Raw genomic sequence first — 21,708 nt, forward strand, 5'->3', positions numbered from 1 at the left:
CTAAATAAAACGCCTGTTGACATGACTTGTTCTGGGTTCAAGAACCAGCTCCATCATGTGAGTGACTGTCACATCATTTTCCAGTTTTACTTCCCTACCTGTCAAATGCAGAGAAAAACACCAACCTGACTAATCTTGCCGGGATTTTGTCAGTATCACACAAGATAACGTCTCCAGAAAGCACTTTGGAAGAATACACAGTGCTCTATGTGTGTACTATGAGGGATTACTATTTTATTAGTATTAAGATAAGGATCTCAAAGCTCCCTGATCCAGCAGCCCAGAAACCTGGGCTCCTTGCTAAGTTGGTTGTCGACTTTATTAATCTCTTCTCAGGTACCTCCATGTCAGTTGTCTCTGCCCCCTGATTCTGATCCTGCTCAATTACCCTTAGTTCTAGAGACTGGTAGCAGAATTGTGCTTCCCTGAAGCCATCCAGACTAGGCTTAGTTATAAATATATTACAGAGAGATGCCAGAAAGGGCTCTGGATAGAACACCAGCAGACCTGGGTTGTAATATCGCTTGCTACTTCTGTATAACGTTGGGCTAACCATTCCCCCCATCGGGCCTTGGCTTCCTATTCTGTAAAAAAAAGGTGGACTAAGTGATTTAAAAGGTCTCTTCCTAGTTCTAGTTACAGAGTTCTATTTTTTAAAAATAATTTGATTGATGTATTTTTAAAAATACATCAAGATTTCTTCAGAATTTCTCCCCTTTCTATTCTCAGAGAACCACACCATATAATAAGTAATGTTTATAGACAAAAAAGGAAGGAAAAAAGAGAGAAAAACAAAGAGAAAAGAAGAAAAGAAAAAAGAAAATATCACTAAACTAATAAATATATAAAGTCTGGAAATGTGTGGAAGTTACCACCCTGCAAAGGATGGGCAGGAATGCCTTTTCCCATCTCTTTTTAGAGTAGGAGTTCTTAACCTGGGATTTGTGAATATAGTGTAATTTTTAAAAATATTCTGAAAACTTTCAACATATTTCCCCTTTGTAATATGTATTTTATTTTGTGCATTTAAAAATATGATTCTAAAAAGAAATCCAGGGACTTTACCAAACAATTGGCAAGAGAAGTCATGACCCAAACAGGGTCACTAGAGCTAGAAAGGATATCAGAAGCCACCTGGTCCAAGCTTTTCATTTTATAGATGGGAAAACTGAAGCCTAGAGAGGGTTATAAGATTATAAATCATTTCCTTGGTCCTATTAAAATAGCCCCTCTGAGGGTGTTCTATGGGTACAGCCCCACCTGGAAGAGCTGGTACACACAAGTGATGGATACCCAAAGGAGTAAGTTGAGGCAGAAAAAGGTTTCTCTATCAGGAGGGTGTACTTTTAGCTCTGGCCAGGAGAAGAAGGGTTTTCAGAGGAGGTGACATTACATTCAGCTGGGGCTGTGCCAGCTTTCAAATGGGAGCCAGTCCAAAGGACTTATAAGCACCTTCCCCTCTCTATTACTCTCCTTCCTATTCCTTCACCTCTTGATTCCTGTCTCTAAAGTTGGTGGGAGGCAAGAAGGAATAAAGGCAAGTGACAAGAGGAGACCATAAGGGTAAAAATAATTGCTTCCATTTCTAGAGTTACTTGAGGTTTTATAGGATGTTTGCTTGACAGCCACCCCATGAGTTAGAAAAAGGCTGATCTTTTAGAGCAGGGAAAATTGAGGTTTTGAGAGTCACAGAAATCACAGATTTGAGGACACTGGCAGCCACCTAGTTCAACCCAGACTGGAAGGAATCCTCATCATAATATTTATAACCAATGAATGGTTTAAAACTTGCATGTGGCATTTATTGCAAGCCCAGGCCTTCTACACTTAAATCCAGAGTTCTTTTCATGTACTACTCTGATTATACTATTCTATTCTATTTTCAGTAATAATAGCTACCACATATATATAGAACTTTAAAGTTGACAAAACACTTTACATATGCCATTTCAATTTTTTGCTCATATCAACCCTGGAAAGTAGATTCTGTTATTATCTCCATTTTACAGATAAGGAAACTGAGGCAATGCCTTGCCCAGATTTATGTAGGTAGTATCTAAATCAGGATTTGAACTCAGATCTTCTTTACTCCAGGTCCAGTACTCTACTACGCCACCCTTGATTCCACTCCCCTTGATTCCACTCCAAGAGTGGCTCCATCCATAGTTGTCCCATCCTGCTCTGGGGTGAAGGGGAGAATAATAACTTCATAGAGAAGGCCAATTTAAAGTTTCAAAACCACTTTATTATACCATTTCATTAGAGTGTCACTACAATCTTACAAAGGAAGCAATAAATACTAGCTTGCATTTTTCTTGTAAAAAGTTTGCGAAGCACTTTATGTTTACTATCTCATTGGATTGTCCCAATAGCCCTATGAAGTCGATGCTATTATCATCCCCATTTCACACATGAGGAAACTGGGGTTCAGAGAAGAATAGTGAAAGATTTATTCCCAGCCACACAGTTAACTAGAATTTAGAGACAATATCTGAAGCCAGGTTTGCCTAGCTCCAAGCCCCTAAGATCTTAACCACTAATAAGTTCTGCAGCCTCAAACTGCCTAAAACATCTGGACAAATATCTTTCTCAAATGTTGAGATGGTAGGATTCAGAATTCTAAGGGTTCTTTTAATTATGCCTCTCTGTTTAAAAGACTGAAGCAGGGGATATGAAGGAAGACAGAAGACCAGATACCTAAAGTAGAAGGGAACTGAAAATTCAATAGAGCTAACTCACCCCTCTCGTTTATACATGAGGAAACAGACCAGGAGCAGTGAAGTTATTTGCTGGAGGTAATAGAGGTAATAGAAACAGAGCTGGGATTTCTGAATTCCCAGGTTCCCTCACCCCGAGTGCCCTGCAATCAGCAAAATATATGATTCCCCAAACACTGAATTAGGGCTTGAATCCAGGACTCCCGGCTGCAAGCTCAGTGCTCTTTTTGCACTGTTCAATGTCTGAATGTCGGTGAATTGATCCACATTGATGGGGAATCACTCATGGGCCTTGGCAGCGTAGTAGAGAGTTTCTTTAGTGATTGGATTTGTCTTCTCCATTCTGATGGTCTAGGCTGACCCTGCCCTACATCCCTGGGCTCAAATGGCCTGGGATCCAAGGGAAAACCCACGCAAGGGGTCAAATGTGGCTTGGGGCACTGTCCCAAAGTGAACAATCGATCTGCACATTGCTCAGGGTGCCCGCTGACTTCTCCATCGATTCCAAAGGTGTGGGAGCAGGGTGGATCCCTCTGGTCAGGCCGGTGAGAAGGAGAATTGAGCAGAAGCAGCAATGAACAGCTCTTCAATCCTCCACTGCAGAGGACAAGCCAATAACTGTTTATTGAAAGGCGCTGGCTGCCAATTCCCCAGCCCTGTGTACAGTCTGTGAGGAGCCTAATGTGTTTGCCTAAATGCTTATGTCTCTGATAAGAGGCCTGGGGAGATGAGCTGATCCTGCCAGAGTAATTAAGCCTCAAACAGGGAGCAGGCCAGCCTAAGGCTAGACATTGAGAAGAACTGCCTGGTAGGAAGCGAGTGTTGGTTAGGAGATGTTCCACCTGGGGAAATCTTTATGGCTATATCGACAGAGCCCCCTAACATCTGGTCTAGTCCATTCAGAATGTAGTAGCAAACCATTTGGTGAGGACAGGCCCAAATTCAGCTGTTCCAGATGTTTCCTGGAAATAAAAGCAAAGCGTGTGCGTGTTTGCGTGTGTGTCTCCGTTGATGAGAGGGTAACAATGGGAATGGTCTTGGAGACAGCCAATTTCCTGTTTCTTGAGACCCCCATCTGTTTGACAAGGCGAAGATCTCCAGAGAGGAGATGGTCATCTGGAGGGGGTATAGAGGTCAAACCAGAATTTCCTAGAGAAGACCTTGAGGTCCATTTTCACCCAAAATATAATGCAAATCAATTCAATGCAGTTGGATCCAATAAGATTCAATTCAATTGAATTCAACTGGGTTCAATTAAATTTAATTCAGGGATGATTTATTTATTACACAATACTCTTGTTTTCAAGGAGCTTAGGGGAAAGGGGAAGAGAGCAAAACATCCATAATTAAGTTAAATGCAAAGCATATGAAAGTAATTTGGGGGAAAGATTTAAAAACTGCAGTAAGTGGGGATAAAAGGGGGCACCTCAGCTGAACTTCAGAGGTGACTGGGTAAGGGAGGGAGGGAGCACAGTACCAGCAGAGAGACTGCAGCTAAGATGGCCTGTGCCAGGAACAGCAGATAGACCAGTCAGATCTGGAAAAAATAATGTATAATATGAAATGTCTTGCAAAGCAGAATCAGATTGCAAAGGACTTTAAATGCTAACTAAAGGAGTTTGTATTATATCCTGAAGGCCATGAAGAATTACTAGAGTTTTCAGAGCAAAGGAACATGTTCAGAACTGTGCTTTAGGACTATTATTTTGTGAGATGCCTCAAAGGAAGACTCGACTAGACTTGGCAACCAATTAGACATGGGAAGTGAGAGGGAGGGGACAGAGCAGGGGACAGCCCCTTAATTTAGCTGCAAGTCCCAGTGATTGGAACAATGATGGTACCCTCAATAGAAATAGCAAAGGGAGGAGAAAGGAAAGGAATAAGCTCCATTTTGGATGTGTTGAGTTCAAAATAAGCTCAGGAGATATGCAGATGGCAATGTCCAGCAATTAGTTGGAGCTTAGGAGTGAGACGAGGGCCAGATATGGAGGACTGTAAGTCATCTGCATAGAGAAGATAATTGAAGCCATGAAAACTGATGAGAACATTGAGAAATGAATGGAAGGGAGAATTTAGGCCAAAGGCAGAGTTTAAAAATATGTATGAGATTATTATTAAATTCAAAAAGCCCATTTTACATAGGATATCCCAAAAGAATATCAAAGCTTCACACTGGAGAAAGACTTTTGGGGAACCCTGTATATTATTCCATTCCTGTTTCACAATTAGTGTCCCCATTATACAATTGAGGACATTGAGGTAGAGAGATTTTTAGTGACTTGCCTAGAGTTACACAGCTAATAACTGTCAGGTGAGATTTGAACCCAGGCCTTCTTGAGTCCAGCATTCCATTCTTTACACTATGTTTGGGTGGGTCACAGACCCTTTCCTGACCTTCATTTCCTCATCAACAAAATGATGATAGGCAACCCTGAATTACAAGTTGGATTTGAAGAAACAAACCTTAAAGCATTAGATAAATGATTTTTAAGCATGGGGAAAGAGAAGAGGCATTAATTAAGCACCTATTATATACCAGGCACCATGTTTTTCAGATCCTGTCTCATTTGATTCTTATAACAATCCTGGGAGGTGAATGCTTTTGTTGTTATTTAGTCATTTTTTAGTCATGTCCAACTCCTAATGACCCCATTTGGGGTTTTCTTGGCAAAGATATTGGAATGGTTTGATATTTCCTTCTCTAGCTCATTTTACAGATGAGGAAACTGAGGGAAACAGAGATAAGTTACTTGACCAAGGTCACACAGCTACTGTGTCTAAAATTGTATTTGAACTTGGGTCTTCTTGACTCCAGGCCTAAATGTTATTAGGATTCTCATTTTATAGTTGAAGAAATTGAGAAATAAAAACTGACTAAATGACTTGCCCAACTTTAACAGAGCTAGAGTAACATAGACCCTAGAAGGCATGTGAACTCTTCTTAGAGAAGCCACCGTGTCCCTTCTTTGGGAGAGGGAGAGAAGATGGCTGAACCTGGGCCAGGCCATCACTCTCCCCCAACTTTCCTTCTTTCCCTCCCTTCCTAAACAGCCTTGATGGAGTCGCTAATTTTAGCCAGCCACAAAGTCAGCCTAGGCTTTTAAAAAAGACTGATTTATGATCTTCCTTAATTGCTTCAAAAAAAAAAAGCACTTCACGTCCAGAGAGAGTGAGAAAATCTATCTATCTATCTATCTCTATTTAGGTTAAAATTTTAAAAGCCAAATTTTCCGAGGTCTGGCAAGATGGTAGTAAGGTTTCCAATTCCTCCTGGGTAATTTCCCTCCCCTTCCTTCCCCTCCCCCTACATAACACACCCAATTATACACCATGTTTCTCTCTGAGCTTCAGTATCTACCCTACAGCCTTGTGTGGGAGAAAAGAAAAGGAGGCAGTTGAGGGAGCTTCTGAAATGACGACTTGGCATTTTTAAACAAGGCTATCGTGCAATTTGCTAAAACCTCCTGCTCTCAGCACTGACCATCTCCCACCCCATCTCCCTCTGGCTGCTCAAGGCTGGCACAATACAGGGTCTGCTCTGGTGTTTTAGGAAATGTTCCCTGCTTGGGATCGCTCGTGGTATTTCTGTGGAGGAGGGATGAGTAAAGTGCCTGTCGTGCCCCTCCTTAACTGGCCAGAAGATCGTAGAGTAGAAGGAACCTCCAAGGTTATCTAGAATAACCTCATAGTCACAGAGCCATGGCTGGAAGAGATTTCAGAAGCCATTTCTTAAAAAAAAACAAAAAAAAAAAAAAACAAAAAACAAAACAAGTCCCAGAGTGTTAAGCAATTTGTCCGAGATCACACATTGAACTTGGGTCTCCTGATTCCAAATCTATCACTGTCTCCATGGACTCAGTCTTACCCTTGTTTCCTGGTAATTTGGGACCCAGAGAAAAACTCTAGAATCTGTAATCCACAAAGATGATCCCAAACAACTAATTCTGCTCAGGCCACTGAGGCGAAACTACTTAGGCTTTGAAAGGTTCCTTGGAGAGGTCTCTCACATCCATCTCCTTGCCTCCGGAGAGACCTAGCCCCAGTTAAGTTCTGATAGTAGTCATATGACCTTGAAAAAAATCACTCTGAACCTCAGTTTGCTCATCTGTAAAATGGGAATGATGATGCTCCTACCCCCTCCTCCAGGGCTGTTGGTGAGAAAAGTACTTAGGAAACAACATGTTCCAGAAATGACTCATCACCACCACCACAATCACCACTATTATCATCATCAAAACTGCATTTATTCTGAGCCCAAAAAAGGAGGGAAGGGTACATAGTAGGAGCCACTGAACTGAAAAGATGTGATCTCCTTTATAAACAAGTCCCTTGTGCTGTGCTCGCCTATGGTTTGTCCCCCTCCATGCTGAGCTCCATGAAGACCTTGGAAACTGCTCCGGCCTTAGTCCCTCTCATCATTCCTGCTCGTCCAGTGACTATATTTCGTCTTTTTTGGGTTTCATTATGTTTGCCTCAGATATGACCTCCTGGTTATCTTAGATCATGCTTGAAGCAGGACCTTTCCCCAGAGCATCCCCTCTCCTTGTGAGCTGTCTTTGATCACCTGTTCTAGCCCCCTACGGAATGCACTCGCCCCTGACTTAGCCCTTCCCAAGTAGCATCTCCCAGATAAACGGTTCCACAGACACGTTGGCTCTTCATGCACCTAGAAAATACAGCATATATAAAGCCAGGCCTGGAATCAGGAAGTTCTGAGTTCAAATCCAGTCTCTGAATCTTACTCTGGGCTTGTCTCAGTTTTCCTATCTGTAAAATGGGGATAATAGCAGCCCCTACTTTACAAGGTTGTGGGAGGGTCAAATGAGAATAATGTCAGTAAACTTCCCGGCATGGAGCAGGCACCATGTAAGTGTGTACTTTCCTTCTGTTCCTTGCCCTGTGTCAGGGTTTTCACAGCCCCCATTGGCCTTTTAGTCCAATGAAAGACAGAATGATGCTTCCTTGTCTGAAGTATCTCAAAGAAATCATAAAAAAGGCAACAGGACCCACATGTGCAAAAATGTGGCAGCTCTTTGTGCAACGGCAGGACCCGGGAGCCGGGGAAAGTTCTGGGATATGAATGTTAGGGAATGATGTAACGGAGACTGATTTCGGAAAAGCCTGGAAAGACTTAGAGGAACTGATGCTGAGTGAACAGAGCCAAGGGAACATTGGTGAGGATCAGCTGCGATTGGACCCGGCTCTTTTCAACAATGAGGTGATTCTCTGGGAGGGGATGAAGAGAGGGAAGAAGAAGAATCTGGGGTTTTGCGAAGGTGAAGGTGGGAAACCATCTTGTCATGGATTTGGAAAAATGAAAAGTCATTAAAGAATTGTTGGGATGTGGGAAAAAAATTCAATTTCTTGGAGACAGAAGCTATAAGTCATCCTATTGAGTGTAAATTTTGTTGCTGTTCATCAGTTTCAGTTGTGCCTGACTCCTCATGACCCCATCTGGGGTTTTCTTGGCAGAGACGCTGGAGCCGTTTGCCATTTCTTTCTCTAGTTCATTTTACAAATGAGGAAACGGAAGCAAAGAGAGCTAAGTGATGTGCCCAGAGTCACACAGCTAGTAAGCATCATAGGATGGATTTGTCCTCGGGAAAATGAGTCTTCCTGATTCCAAGCCGGGGGCTCTATGCACTATGGCGCCCCCTAGCTGCCCCCTCTTTCCTCCAGGACCAGAACTCTGTGCACTACGGCGCCCCTCTAGCTGCCACCTCTTTCCTCCAAGACTAGAGCTCTGTGCACCACGGCGCCCCCTAGCTGCCACCTCTTTCCTCCAAGACTAGAGCTCTGTGCACTATGGCGCCCCCTAGCTGCTACCTCTTTCCTGATTAGATCTTCCTGACTCTAGACCCAGCACTTTGTGCACTGTTGCGCCCCCTAGCTGCCCCTTCTTTTCTGATTAGATCTTCCTGCCTCCAGGCCCAGCACTCTGTGCACTATGGCGCCCCCTAGCCGCCCCCTCTTTCCTCCAGGACTAGAGCTCTGTGCACTATGGCGTCCCCTCGCTGCCTCCTCTTTTCTGATTAGATCTTCCTGCCTTTAGACCCAGCATTCTGTCGCCTATGGCGCCCCCTAGCTGCTGCCTCTTTTCTGATTAGATCTTCCTGCCTCCAGGCCCAGCACTCTGTGCACTATGGCGCCCCCTAGCTGCTGCCTCTTTTCTGATTAGATCTTCTTGCCTTTAGACCCAGTCTTCTGTCGCTTATGGCGCCCCCTAGCTACTGCATATTTCCTGATTAGATCTTCCTGACTCCAAGCCCAGCGCCCTGTGCACTATGGCGCCCCCTAGCTGCCTCCTCTTTCCAGATTACATCTTCCTGACTCCAGGGCCGGCGCTTTATCTACTATGGCGCCCCCTAGCTGCCTCTAAATGTGAGTCTACATATGAAATGACAGTTCCTCTCACAAGGAGCATCCTCAGAGGAGGATGAAAAAGACAAGGAGACACGATGTGTTCGTATCCTGCCCCAGATGTATTAGCTCTGTGACTCTAGACAACTTAACCTCTGCCTGCGTTTCCTTGATAATAATGATAGAATAATAACAGCATCTATCCCCTAAGATTTTTGTGAGAATCAAATGAGACAATGTATGTAAAGCACAGAGCTTGCACCATACGCATGCCTATAAACGTGTCAGCTATTATTATTGTCGTTAACAACACTAGTACCTCTCTCAAAAGCTGGTTGTGAGGCTCAAATCGGATAATATATGTAAAGTTTTCTGAAAAAATTAGAGCCATGGGGGGGGGGGGCAACTAGGTGGTACAGTGGACAGAGCATCAGTTCTGGAGCCAGGAGTTCAAATCCAGCGGCTGACACCGGGCATTTACTAGCTGTGTGATTTTAGGCAAGTTGCTTAATCCCAATTTCCTCACCAAAAAAAAAATGTTTAAAAAAATTAGAAAATGTTTTAAAAAACCAGAAGATGCCGAGTTTCTATGATCCTAATCCTGGGGTTTGCTGTATTGACTTTGGTACACGGAGTTCCAGCCAGCCCCAGACTCCACTGCTGAGAGTGCGCTGGATGTTTCTGAGTTCATTAGTGCTCCCTCTCCCACCAAACCCCACCCAGCTCAAGCTCTGGGACAGAGGCCCTGCCGGCAGTCAGCCCCAGAAGCCGGCTAGCAGAACCCAGGACTCCTTCCCCTGGGACAGAAGAAAAGAGGACAAGCAGATAAAGTGGAGCGCTGATGAGCACATAGCAATTCAGCAGGGAAGAGGTGACTTTTTTCTGTGCATTGTGGGTAATATGAAGTGCTTATAATTGGGCTGCCAGAAGTGTTTGTTTTTGAAGTCACACAGACCAGAAAAGGACCCCTGCAGGGATCTGCCATTTCTGCTGTGATGAGGCATTCCCCCCTCAGTCCCCAGTCCCAGCTCTACGCCCTTTCTGGAAGCTCTGTTTTTCCTGCTCGGTTTCAGCATGACACAGTACAAAGAAAGCCATCCTTGGGAATCAAGGAAACTGAGTTCAAATCCAGGCTCTATCACCGCTTGTGGCTGAGCCACTAGATAAGTCATTTTTTTGTGTGATGAGTTTCAGTTTCTTCATCTTTAATATGGAGGTAATAATCCCTAATGTCACAGGGCTCTTAGGAAGAAGGCACTTTATAAATCTCAATGATTACTACCTGTGAAATTTGGAAAAGTTGTTTAATCTCTCCTGGTCCCCAGCCTTCTCTGTCAAATGATAAGAGGAGAACCTCACTAGTTGCCTTTCAAGGTCTCTTTCAGTTCTAATTGTATGATATTATGATCCTTGACCTTAAAAGTACTCTAGAAATGGGTTCTTATAATTTGTTCTTATGACTTTTCTACTCCCAAGAAAGCATCAAGTGAAGATATCAAGAAACCTCCCAGAGCCAGACTCCCTTCAAACACTCAGCCTACTCCTGGGCAGCCAGAGGCGAACAAGATATCTCCATCGGGCCAGGCGGGAGGCTGCCAGCGACACTCCAGTGTTGGGAGATCGTCAGGGGCATTGCCTTGGCAATCCTTGCAGCCTGTCAAGAGAGGAGCATCAAGGGAAAAGGCAGCCATGGTGGTTCAGGCAGGAAGGCACCTGTCTTCCCAAGGAGGGAGCATGTGAGATCTATGGCCCAGCTTCTCTCCATTTGCCTTCCCCTCAATGCATGACAGCTCTGATTTTGTTATTCCTAGTCATTGTCAAACAAAGAACCCGGTATCATCCATTCAGTTCCTCCCTACTGCCCGTCTTCTGGTTAACACCATTGTTGGTCTAGGCCAGGGAGGTTGGTCCATGGAATAGGTAAGTGAGGAGAAAGTAGTTCTAATCTGTAGGATCTGGGTTTATTTGAAAGGAGAGTTGTCATAGATTATTCATGACCTGGAACTAAATGGGACTCATCTATTTGGAATCTTGACCCTATCACCTAGAAGCTATGCTCCTTGGGCAAACTACTGCTGGTTTGAGCCTCAGTTTCCACATCCGTAATAATTAAGGGATTCAAATAAGTGATTCTAAGGCCTACTGCTAGGATCCTATGATCTCAAAGGTTCACTCTAGGTCTGACATTCTATACCATGCTCAGGCCAGGGTTTTTAAAGTTGAGACAGGACCCCAAGGAGTGTGTGAGCAGCCATCTGGTTGGTGGGAATATGGGTTACATCTCATCTTCCCCACCATAGCCAATCACTGGGCTTGTTTTTAATATAGCCACTCTTACTCATCATTCATTATGGCCCAATATCCCTCCCCATTCTACCTTCTCCCACTTCTGTCAGTCTTTCAGAGCAGAGCCATCTGCAACATTAACTAGTATACACAACTCATCCTAACCTTAAATTTGTGTCATTTAGAAGCACCCACTCACACATACACATGTACACTCACAGACATGAAATGCACCCCTAGGAAAAGGAATTATTGCTGCAAGTGCACAATGTAAAAATGGAGATTGCTGCTCTGGGGAGCAGAGTGGTGCTGGGATTAGAGAATAGGATCAGATGAGAAAATCTGCTCAGAACTGGAATGCTTTAGAATCCAGACTACCTCCCTGGGCTTTCCCTGGCTTACTTGGCTAGTCTGGTCCTCACCATCCCTCTCATTAGAAGTGGGCCGCAGCCCCTCAGAACCCACCTGTCTCCGTATCTCTTTATGGATCTCAATTCTGAACATGTTGGGAGTTGCTAATTAGTTAATTAGTTCTGTCACCCTGGAGTCTATGTGGCCCCTCCCTGAATTTCCCTTCCTCACTTTTCTTCACCACCTGATAGTACCACCCACGCAGAGTCATTGTGACCAACAAACAATAATCGCTTCCATTTTCCATTTATGTAGCAATACTACCTTCCAGCTCTTAGCCATCTTTACAACACTGCAAATGTCAGTTTTCCTTAGGCTTTTCCCTATCCCCATCACCAATGACACACTACTTCAGTATCTTTATCAAGAAAATCTCAATTGGGGTCACGAAGAGTCAGTCACGACTGAAATCACTGAACAAAGAGCAATACCTCTTGTGTCTCTGGGAAGCTGTCCTCCTTCCCTATCTTCAACCCTAGACTACAACTAAAATTTGCACAAGAGATTTATGTTTACATGGGAAGAGCAAAGTTTACAGTACATGCACAGGACAGGAGAAATCCAACTAATATTACCTACTAATGGAAGGTTGGAGTCTTACAGAGAGCTGTATGATCCTGGCTACTTTACTTTCATAGATTTAAATCCAGCTGAAACACTAGAGGCCACTGAGTCCAACCAGAAAATTTTATAGATAAGAAAATTAAGATTAGAGAGGGGAAAGGAGGTAGCCAGTGTCTCCCAGATAGAAAACGTCTTTGGCAGGACATGATCCTCGGTTTTCCGGACTCCAAAACCCACATTCAATCCACTTTTCTTCTATAAAGTGAGGGAGTTAGCTTAGATGATTTATCACACTCCTTCCAGTTCTAATATTTTATCATCTCTACTAGATTCATCCTGAACCGTATTTTGCTTTTCACCAGACTCTAGGGTCTGCATAGCATCCACCCAGATCTTCCGTCTGAACGTGCCCTTTTCCACCATAAAACTCCTCCAGTAGTCCTCTGACTGCATTTCTCCTTTGGCCTCATCATTTGTGCGGATCCTCTCTCCATCTTCACAGATACATGCATAACCTATTTCAGCCCAATTAGATGCTTTCATGGGTTACTAGGGACAAAAGGAACTACACCAGAACAAGACCCCCTCACCTGGTGGCTGACCTCATCAACCGAAAGACCCCACATGAACATTCCTGAACACGTCCGGCTCACCCTCAGGTGACTTAGATCGACCAACAGGACTCCCTCAAAGTCTTTCTGGCTTGTTCTGGTCTGCCAGGACTTGTGTTCTCCTATTAAAGCTTTTGTATTGTATCATAGATTTGGAACTGGAAGAGATTTCAGAGACTGTCTAGTTCAAACCCCTCAGATTTCAGCTCAGAATAAGAAAGACTTTTTAAACAGCCAGCATTGACCAACCATGGCAGGAGATGATTAAGAAGATCACAGAGAGAGAATTAGGAGGGACCTCGGAGGTCAAACTCAACTGCCTCACTTTACAGATGAGGACACCAAAGCTTAGAGAGGAAAATCCCTTATCCAAGCTGAAGGGAGGATGTAGAGGCAGCTTATTATAAGAAAGACTGTGAAAGAATTAGCACTGTCCAACCACAGAAGGGGATAATTTAAAAAAATTAGTTTTTTTTAAACTAGAAGGAATCGCAGATATTGAGCTCAACATTTTTATTTTGCAGATGAGGAAACTGAGGCACAGAGAAGTGTTTGATCCAAGCTTACACAGGCATTGGGGGTAAATCTGGGATTTGAACTTAGGTTTTGATCCTCTAGATCTGATGCCCTTTTCATTCTACCACCCAAGTTCCTATTAGGCTCTGCTCTGGAAATGTATAAACAGTCATCAGTCTGCAAACATTTATTAAGTTCTTACTATGTACCAATAACTGTGATAAGTGATGTCCTGGCCTCAAAAAGCTTACAATCTGACGAATAGAAGAAAACTGACCTTGTCAGGAATATTATAGTGCAGGGATTCTTTGCTTGGACTTTAGGGAACCTAAGATGCCTATAGAGAGAATGCAGGGAGCCCATGAATTTGGATGGAGAAAAACATTTTTATTTTTACTAATTTTTGTCTTTTATAATCTTAGGAAATTAATTTTATACATTTAAAAACATTCTGTGAAGGGGTCCACAGATTTCACCAGAGGGACTACTTGAAGATCCTCAAAAGGGTCACCCAAAAGAATCCTTAATTTAAAGGAATGGCCTCATTGGGTGGGAGGCTACACTGGGTGACCTTTAAGGTGATTTTTGTGATTCTAAGATTCTCTAATTCTATGGTACAAAATTAGATTCTGATATTCTGTCATCTTGTATTCTGAATCATCTTCTATTTTCTATACATTACTGTTTCTGTCTTTCTGTTTCTGTCTCTCTCCATTCTTTCTCTTTGTTCCCTCTATTACCTTTCTTCTTTCTCTATCTCTTTTCTTTCTTCTCTTTTTTCACTTTCTCACTGTTTCTATTTCTATCTCTATTTCTGTCTGTCTCTCTCCCACCCTTTGTCCCTTAGTCTCTGTCTCTGTTTCTCTCTGTGTGTAATCTATATCTATTTCTGTGTCTCTCTGTATGTCTCTCCTTGTCTCTGTCTCTATTTCTGTCTCTCTCTGTGTCTTTCTGTTTCTGTCTCCAAGTCTCTGTCACTCTCTGTTCCTCTGGTCTGTCTTTCTCTCTCCCTGTCAGAACTACCTTCAGTGTTTCAGTGTAGCTGCCTGGCCCCATTACCTCTTCTCCATTTTCTAGTTATCTCATTAGAATGGAAGCTTCTTAAAGACAGGGACTCTTTTTTTTTTTGCCTTAAAATCCCCAGGGCTTGACACTGCCATGTAGTAGGTTCTTAAGTAAATGCTTGTTGAATGTGTGAATGAATTCAAGTCCTACTGTGGCTTCTGGTCTATGTCTCTAATTCAGTCATACATGTATCTGCGGATCCACACATGCACACACACACCCATCACCCTGGCTCTTATCAGCTGAGGGCCAGAGGTCATCTTTAGCCTTTTCTATTGCTGTCTCTATCCCAGCTACTAATTTGAAGCTCCCTCGATCTCCCTTCTTTCCGACTTACCCCTGGTGATGAATAATCCCCCGACTCTCTCTGTAATGCTGTACTGCTAATAAGATTAAAACATATCTCCTTCTTACAGCATCGATTCATAACACTGATTTACTATTGCTTCTCAGCTGCTACAAAACGGATGCACGGGGCCGTTACCTTAATCTCTATCCATCTCCTCGCTGCTGAGGAATAACTGCTAATTAATACCTTTCTGTCTCCCAACTCCTGCCAGATATGACTGCCTATCAATATTCACTGGGCTCTCTGCCACCCAGCCCCAACCCCCGCCATTCCTAAGCGATCACTCCTCTCCTCCCAAATCTACCGCCGAGGGCTTTGCCACCCTGTCCCAGTGGCATCCGAGAGGGCCAGGGGAGGGAATGGGGAGGGAGAAGAAATGTCAGATTTCCCTCTCCTTCCTCTTTCTCCTTCATATTGCCCTGAATGGAGGAAGGAAATGGGAGTCACCGATGGGGGGGCCAAACCGAACTGAGAAGGGAAACACAAGGGAGAAAAAAGGCAAGTCAAGGGAAGTTTAGCAAGGACAGAGCAAAGGAGAAGGAAAGAAGCAGGGAGGTTTTAGGTCAATTCAACAAACACTTATAAAGCTCTTCCTTGAGCAAAGCCCATAGCAGCAACACAGCAGGAAGAAACAAATTGGAGAAGAGGTGAAGCCTTGACTTACTTTCTCCATGAGGCTACATGTTTTCTCTCCCATTAGAATGCAAGCTCTGTGAGGGCAGGAACCGTACTTTTGCTTTTCTTTGTATCCCTGGTGCTTAACAGAGTGACTACCATATAGAAGATGCTAAAATATACATGCAACATCTTTTAAAATTTAATCTGAATTATTAAAAATTTCTCCATCACTTTTTTAAGTCTAGAAATCAATGAAACAGTGAATGCTTGTTGGCCAACCACTGACTAACCAATCCTATACAAGATTGCTTCATTTTCTCCTGTGATTTGTTTCTTTATAGGTTGTCCCTCAGAAAGATTTGAGATGTTATTGGGATATACTTATTTCTTATTAATTAAAATACAAACCCCCTTACCTTGGCATTCAAGGCCTTCCATAGTCGGTCTATAAACCTTCCCTGCATTATCTCCCATGACTTCCTTTCATATGTTCTCACTTTCTCTCCTTATCCCAATCATACTACACTATTAACTGTTCCCTGACTCCCTAACCTCTCCTCCCTTCACCCATTAGTGCTATCCACCCAATGGTATGCTGATAAATGATTAATACCAGTATGTTCATAAAACATTTTAAAGTTTAATCTAAATTCTTAACATTTTCTCCATCACTTTCTTAAGTCTAGAAATCAGTCACACAATAAACCAAATCCTAATCTCCAGTGAATTCTAAGATGTGAATGTTCACACTGAAAATTTAACAATCAGCTCATGTAGTTTGAGCTGGCTCTGGCATACCCCTGTAGCCACCCCACTCAAAACCATCAAGCACAGAAAACTCTCCCTCTTCATCTTTATATAATGAAACTCTTCTGGTCCTTTGAGGCCCGGGGCAGATGCTACTTCCTCCACGAAGCTGCCTTTGATGCAAGTAGCAAATCACAGATACACTCTCTCTCCTTCAATGTCTGGCATTCCCCTTTGCTCCCATTACTCACTACCATGTATCACTTATTTCTGTGCATGTTTCACCCTCTTTAGTTATGGCATCAGTTCCTTGGAGGCAGCGATTATATCATCTTTTATCTTTGTATCCTCAATTCCCAGCACAGAGGATTATTTAACAAATAATTCAACAACAATCTCTTTATTTAGCACTTGTTATATGCCAGACACTGGGATAAATCCTGAACATACAATGACAAAAGGGTAGAGCCCCTGCCTCCGAGACCTAATAATCTAATGGACGAAGATGTTTGATTGTGTATGTTTACATACATCCACATGCACCATGTATGCAGAGAGAGACAAAGAGCCAGAGAGCCAGAGACAGAGAGAGAGAGACAGAGGAAGCAGTACCACAGTGTACACAGATAAGCGTAAACACAAACTTTATGCAAAGTAAATATGAAGTGATTTGAAAATAGAGAGAGCACAAACATTTGGGAGGCTAAAAAAAACAATCCATCACAAACGGCTACTGCCCCATAGGTGAGAGAGTTGGACTTACTGACAATTAGGAGGCCAAGAAAGGATATTTAAGGAAGTCAGTTCTCAGAAAGACCAATCCATCAGCTGTAGACGAACCACTAGCATCAGATATGGGGCCATTGGGGATGGAAATATCAGTGATTTGAGACCCAGTGTCACTCACTGATCATGCCTTCATGTATCTGTAACCCGGGACAGTGAAATGGTATAGCGGGTAGAGTACTAGCTAGATTTATCTTCCTGATTTCAAATCTGCCATATTCTGATACTTTCCAGTAACGTGACCCTAGGCAAGTTACTAAATCCATTTATATCAGTTTTTTTTAACTAAAAATGAGTTGGAGAAGAAAATGGCAAACCACTATTGTATCTTCACCAAGATAATTCCAAATAAAGTTACAAAGAATTAGATATGATTGAACAACTTGTAACCTGTGAGACAGATCCTCAAGCTTCACAGAGGAGAGGGATTTAATAGTCCTGTCAGTGAGTATTTGTTACACACCTATTATGTGCCAAGTATTGTATAATGAGCTGATACCTCTAGGAATACCCTCAATATACAGTATTTACCTGTTATTTCTCCCATTAAAATAGAAAGCTGTTGAGGGTAAGGACCATGTTTTTACCTTTCTTTTGAAAGCTCAGACCTTAGCACAATGCTCAGTATGGTATAAACACTTAAGAATTGCTTTCTAATCTATTGGCTACAAAACTGAGACAGTACCTGCCCTCAAGTAGATTACATTTCATAGTCCAATTTCTTACATAGAAACTGAAACAAAAATTTATATTTGTTGAATTGAATTGACACAGATCTGTCAGCTCTAAAAAGAAGGAGAAGAAGTAGAAGGAAAAGGAGGAAGAAGAGAAGGAGGAGGAGGAGAAGGAGGAGGAAAAGAAAGAGATGAAGGAGAAGAAGAGAGGAAGAATGGAGGGAGGGAAGAAGGGAGAATTGAAATCTCTGACTTTGACCATGACAAGTCCCTATGGTTACTGCTAGATCTAATACAAAGAGTCTTGGATTTCTGGATAGTGTTAGGACTGCCATCTGACAAAATTGTCATAAAGGGATCCCAGATTTGGGGGGCCCAGAATCTTTCATATATGAGTCATCAAATATCAGGTTTTTTTTCTCCCACTCCCAAATTCCCACAGTATCAGGAAAGGGATGACTACTCTAGTAGGCTGTGGGGACTGTGTTTGATGGTGGTGGGGACAGGGTGGTGACAGTGAAGTCCCAGTCCTGGGTTTGATGAATGTGGCAAGGGAAGTTGGCATGCCTGCTTTAATAAAACATAACGAAGCGTGGGATCATAAAATATTTCCTTTAATTCAGGGCTCCCATGAGGGTGGGGAATCACAGCTGGGCAGGGGAGGCAATTCCAAGGGCTTTCCTCAATGTTCCTTCAGGTTAGGAAAGGAAAGAGGCAATTTACAGACAATCCCCTCTACAACAGAGAAGGAACATCATAGGGTGAAAAATGTACTCTATTTGGAATTGCTTTGAGTTCAAATTCCTCTTTTGCTAATTATTGGTGGTATGACTCTACTTATTAATTGCATGACCATGGACAAGATTTTAAAACTCCCTGGGCCTCAATCTCCCTATCTGTGAAATAGGAGGACTGAACTAAATATTCCTTTTGAGCTAGTGACCTTCATCCCCTACACAGGAGCAGATTGGGGCTTAAAGAGAAAGAACCTTGATTTTTGACGCTAGCAAAGGACCAAATGGAGTTAGTTTCTTATAGACTAAATAAGGCAGTTTGTAGAACTTCACCTCTTCACTGCCCTCTAAAGGTGGGAACAATGTTCCCACCTGCCTGAGCACCCCTGTCAATATGATTCCTTGACCTGGAATTCTTTCCCCAAAGCCCACCCACCCCTTTAAGCCGTACTCTAAGCAAGCTGTACTTCATGAAGCTGTGCCCTATCTTCCCATAGACATCTGATCGACAGAGCCCTGACAAGTGAGTAGGATCCCACAACAGGGAGCTCCCGCATGTCAGCCTGGGCTCCTCACCTAGACCATAAATACCTTGGGAACAAGAATTGTATATCTTAAGCTTCCTTTTTCTCCCAGCACGAGGAGAGGCCGGGTTTAGGGAAGAATAGACACCAAGTACTCAAAACACATTTAATGATGGATTGATGGATTCAGAGTAAGTGGATGTAAATTTAGATCTTGAAGGCATTTCAGGGATCATCTTGTCCAATCTCTTCATTTTCCAGGGATGAAACAGACCCAGGGAATTTAAGTGATAGGCCCCAAGTCCCCCAGCTAGCAAGTAGCAGAGGTGGGTAGGGAGATGTGGAACAAAGAGGGTAGAGCAGAGTTCATCTTCCTTTCTGACTTGTATTTCCAGCATTTAACACCGTGTCTCACACATAGTAAGTGTTTAACAAATGCCTCATTTATTCATGTCTTCTCATTAGCTCCTAGGACACTGCTTTCTCTTGGCTCCTTAGTCCGGCATTTCTTTCTAGTTTCTTCTGCTGGACTATGATCCACCTGATTAGAACGGATATTCCCCAAGGCTGTCCTGGGCCCTCTCCCACTTGGATTCTTAGTAATTTCATCTATTCCCCTACATTCAATTATAATTTCTACACCTACGAATCCAGAATCAATCTCTCTAACTCTATTTTTCAGTCCTGCTGAGTGAGTCACTCTCTCCAGCTGTCCCTTGCAGACACCTCAGATTCAACATGTCTAAAAGGTAACACTTGTTAGCTTTCCTGCTAAATCTGCTCCTTCTTCCATCACATTCTATTTCCGTTGATGGTAGCCCCAGCTTTCCAGTCACCAGGTTTATAACTGAGAAGTCATCTTTAAACGTCCTCTCTCTTTTCTTGCTTCTTCCTCATATCCAATCACCTGCCAAGTCTTATCGATTTGACGGTCACGGGATCATTTACGGCTGTCCCCTTCTCTTCACTCACAGGGCGACCATCCTCCACTCAGGCCCTAATCACCTTTCACCTGGATTATTGCGAATAATCTGATTACTTCCCAAGGCTTCTCTCCCCAATCCATTTTCTACCTCGCTTCCAAAATAATCTTCCTAAGGCCCATGTCGCTTCCCCATTCACAAGGCTTCCACAGAGATCAGGTGATGGGTGGAGAACAGAAGAGAGCGCTTTCCTGCACAGGTGAGGGATTAGCGGGAGGTCCCCGAGATCTCGTCCGGCTCTTAGCTTCTGGGAGCTAGCAGAGAATCTCACAACTCGTGTCTGGCCAGGCCGTCAGGAACGAGCCCCACATGACTGTCTGGCGGCTGTGGAATTAGTTGCCGGTTTCCATCTTGTTTGCTCTTTCTCCTGTGCGGAAACATATCCCGAGTCTGTGCTGCCTCTGTCATGTGAGCGCTTCCCCCCAAGGCAACATTTTCTTCAGGGGTGGGCAGCAAGGAGCCAGTGCCAGAGGCGACGTCTGCCCCCGCAGGCACTCAGCCACTGAGCTCCCCCAGCCACGTCACCGGGAGGAGCAAATGTGGTCTTTGGCAGCCACCGCCTCCCTACTCCCCCCCACCGCATCTGCTCGGGCCTGCTCGCAGCTCTAAATATAACCATTAAATATGCTTTTTGCTTCCTTCGGAGGGAGATCACATTGTTTAAGTAAAGCCCTTTAAATTTTAAAGAGTTAGGTTATGTGCTCTCTGCGGGAAGCTTTTAGCGGCGCAGCAGAAAAATAATAATAATAAAGAGTTGAGAGACAACATCTGAATGTGAAGCCCTCTTCTCAACACTCCCCCCTCCTCAATTTGTTTCTGAGGGTAAGGACTCCTGAAAATGATAGCATGATAGCAATGAGAGAAAGACAGACAGAGAGAGAGAGAGAGAGAGAGAGAGAGAGAGAGAGAGAGAGAAAGAAACAGAGACAGAGAGACAGATAAATAGAGACAAAGAGAGAGAGAGAGAGAAAGAGACAGAGAGAGGTGAACCACAACAGGGCTGAGGAGCCTGCGCTTGGCGTTTAAGAGAAAGAGATGGCTGCTTGAAGAAGAGTACAGATTTCTAGGATCAGAGTGGTGATCTCAGGGATGTGACATGGCAAGAGAGCTTGCTAAGCTGGCTGAATCCTGGCTGGCCCACTCTCTAATAGTATGACAGTAAGGTGTGCATTAGGAGTCAGATGTCTTTGGATGAAATCCAAAATCTCATCTATACTACTTACTACCACCTTAATAGCTTGAAGAACTCCTTTGGGCCTCAATTCCTCCTTTATAAAATGAGGCCTTTTGGACTGGATGGCTCCTGTCATTCCTCAGTTAATTATTCAACAAGTACTTACTTATTTTTTTAAATAAAGTTTTACTTTCAAAACACATGCATAGAAAATTTTCAACATTCACCCTTGCAAAGCCTTGTGTTCTAATTTTTTTCCTCCCTCCCTTCCCTCCATCTCCTCCTTTAGACAGCAAGTAATCCAATATATGTTAAACATGTGCAATTCTTCTATACATATTTGCACAATTATCATGCTGCACAGGAAAAATCATTTGAAAAAGGAAAATTATGAGCAAAAAACAAAATGCAAAGTGAAAACACTGTGTTGTGATCCACACTCAGTTCCCACAGTCCTCTCTGTGGGTATAGATAGTTCTCTCCATCACAAGGCCATTGGAACTGGCTTGAATCACCTCACTGCTGAAAAGAGCCACATCCATCAGAATTGATCATCATCGTATAATCTTGTTGTTGCTGTGTACAATGT

The 21,708-nt window shown here is 43.2% G+C and overlaps 1 protein-coding gene across 1 annotated transcript in view; it reads right to left on the reverse strand.

Annotated features, from left to right (window-relative positions):
• Positions 1 to 21,708, reverse strand: part of IGSF21 (immunoglobin superfamily member 21) — a 383,587-nt gene that overhangs the window by 333,550 nt on the left and 28,329 nt on the right. The window lies entirely within an intron of this gene.

This window comes from Sarcophilus harrisii, chromosome 3, assembly GCF_902635505.1.
Source record: "Sarcophilus harrisii chromosome 3, mSarHar1.11, whole genome shotgun sequence".
Lineage (NCBI taxonomy): Eukaryota > Metazoa > Chordata > Mammalia > Dasyuromorphia > Dasyuridae > Sarcophilus > Sarcophilus harrisii.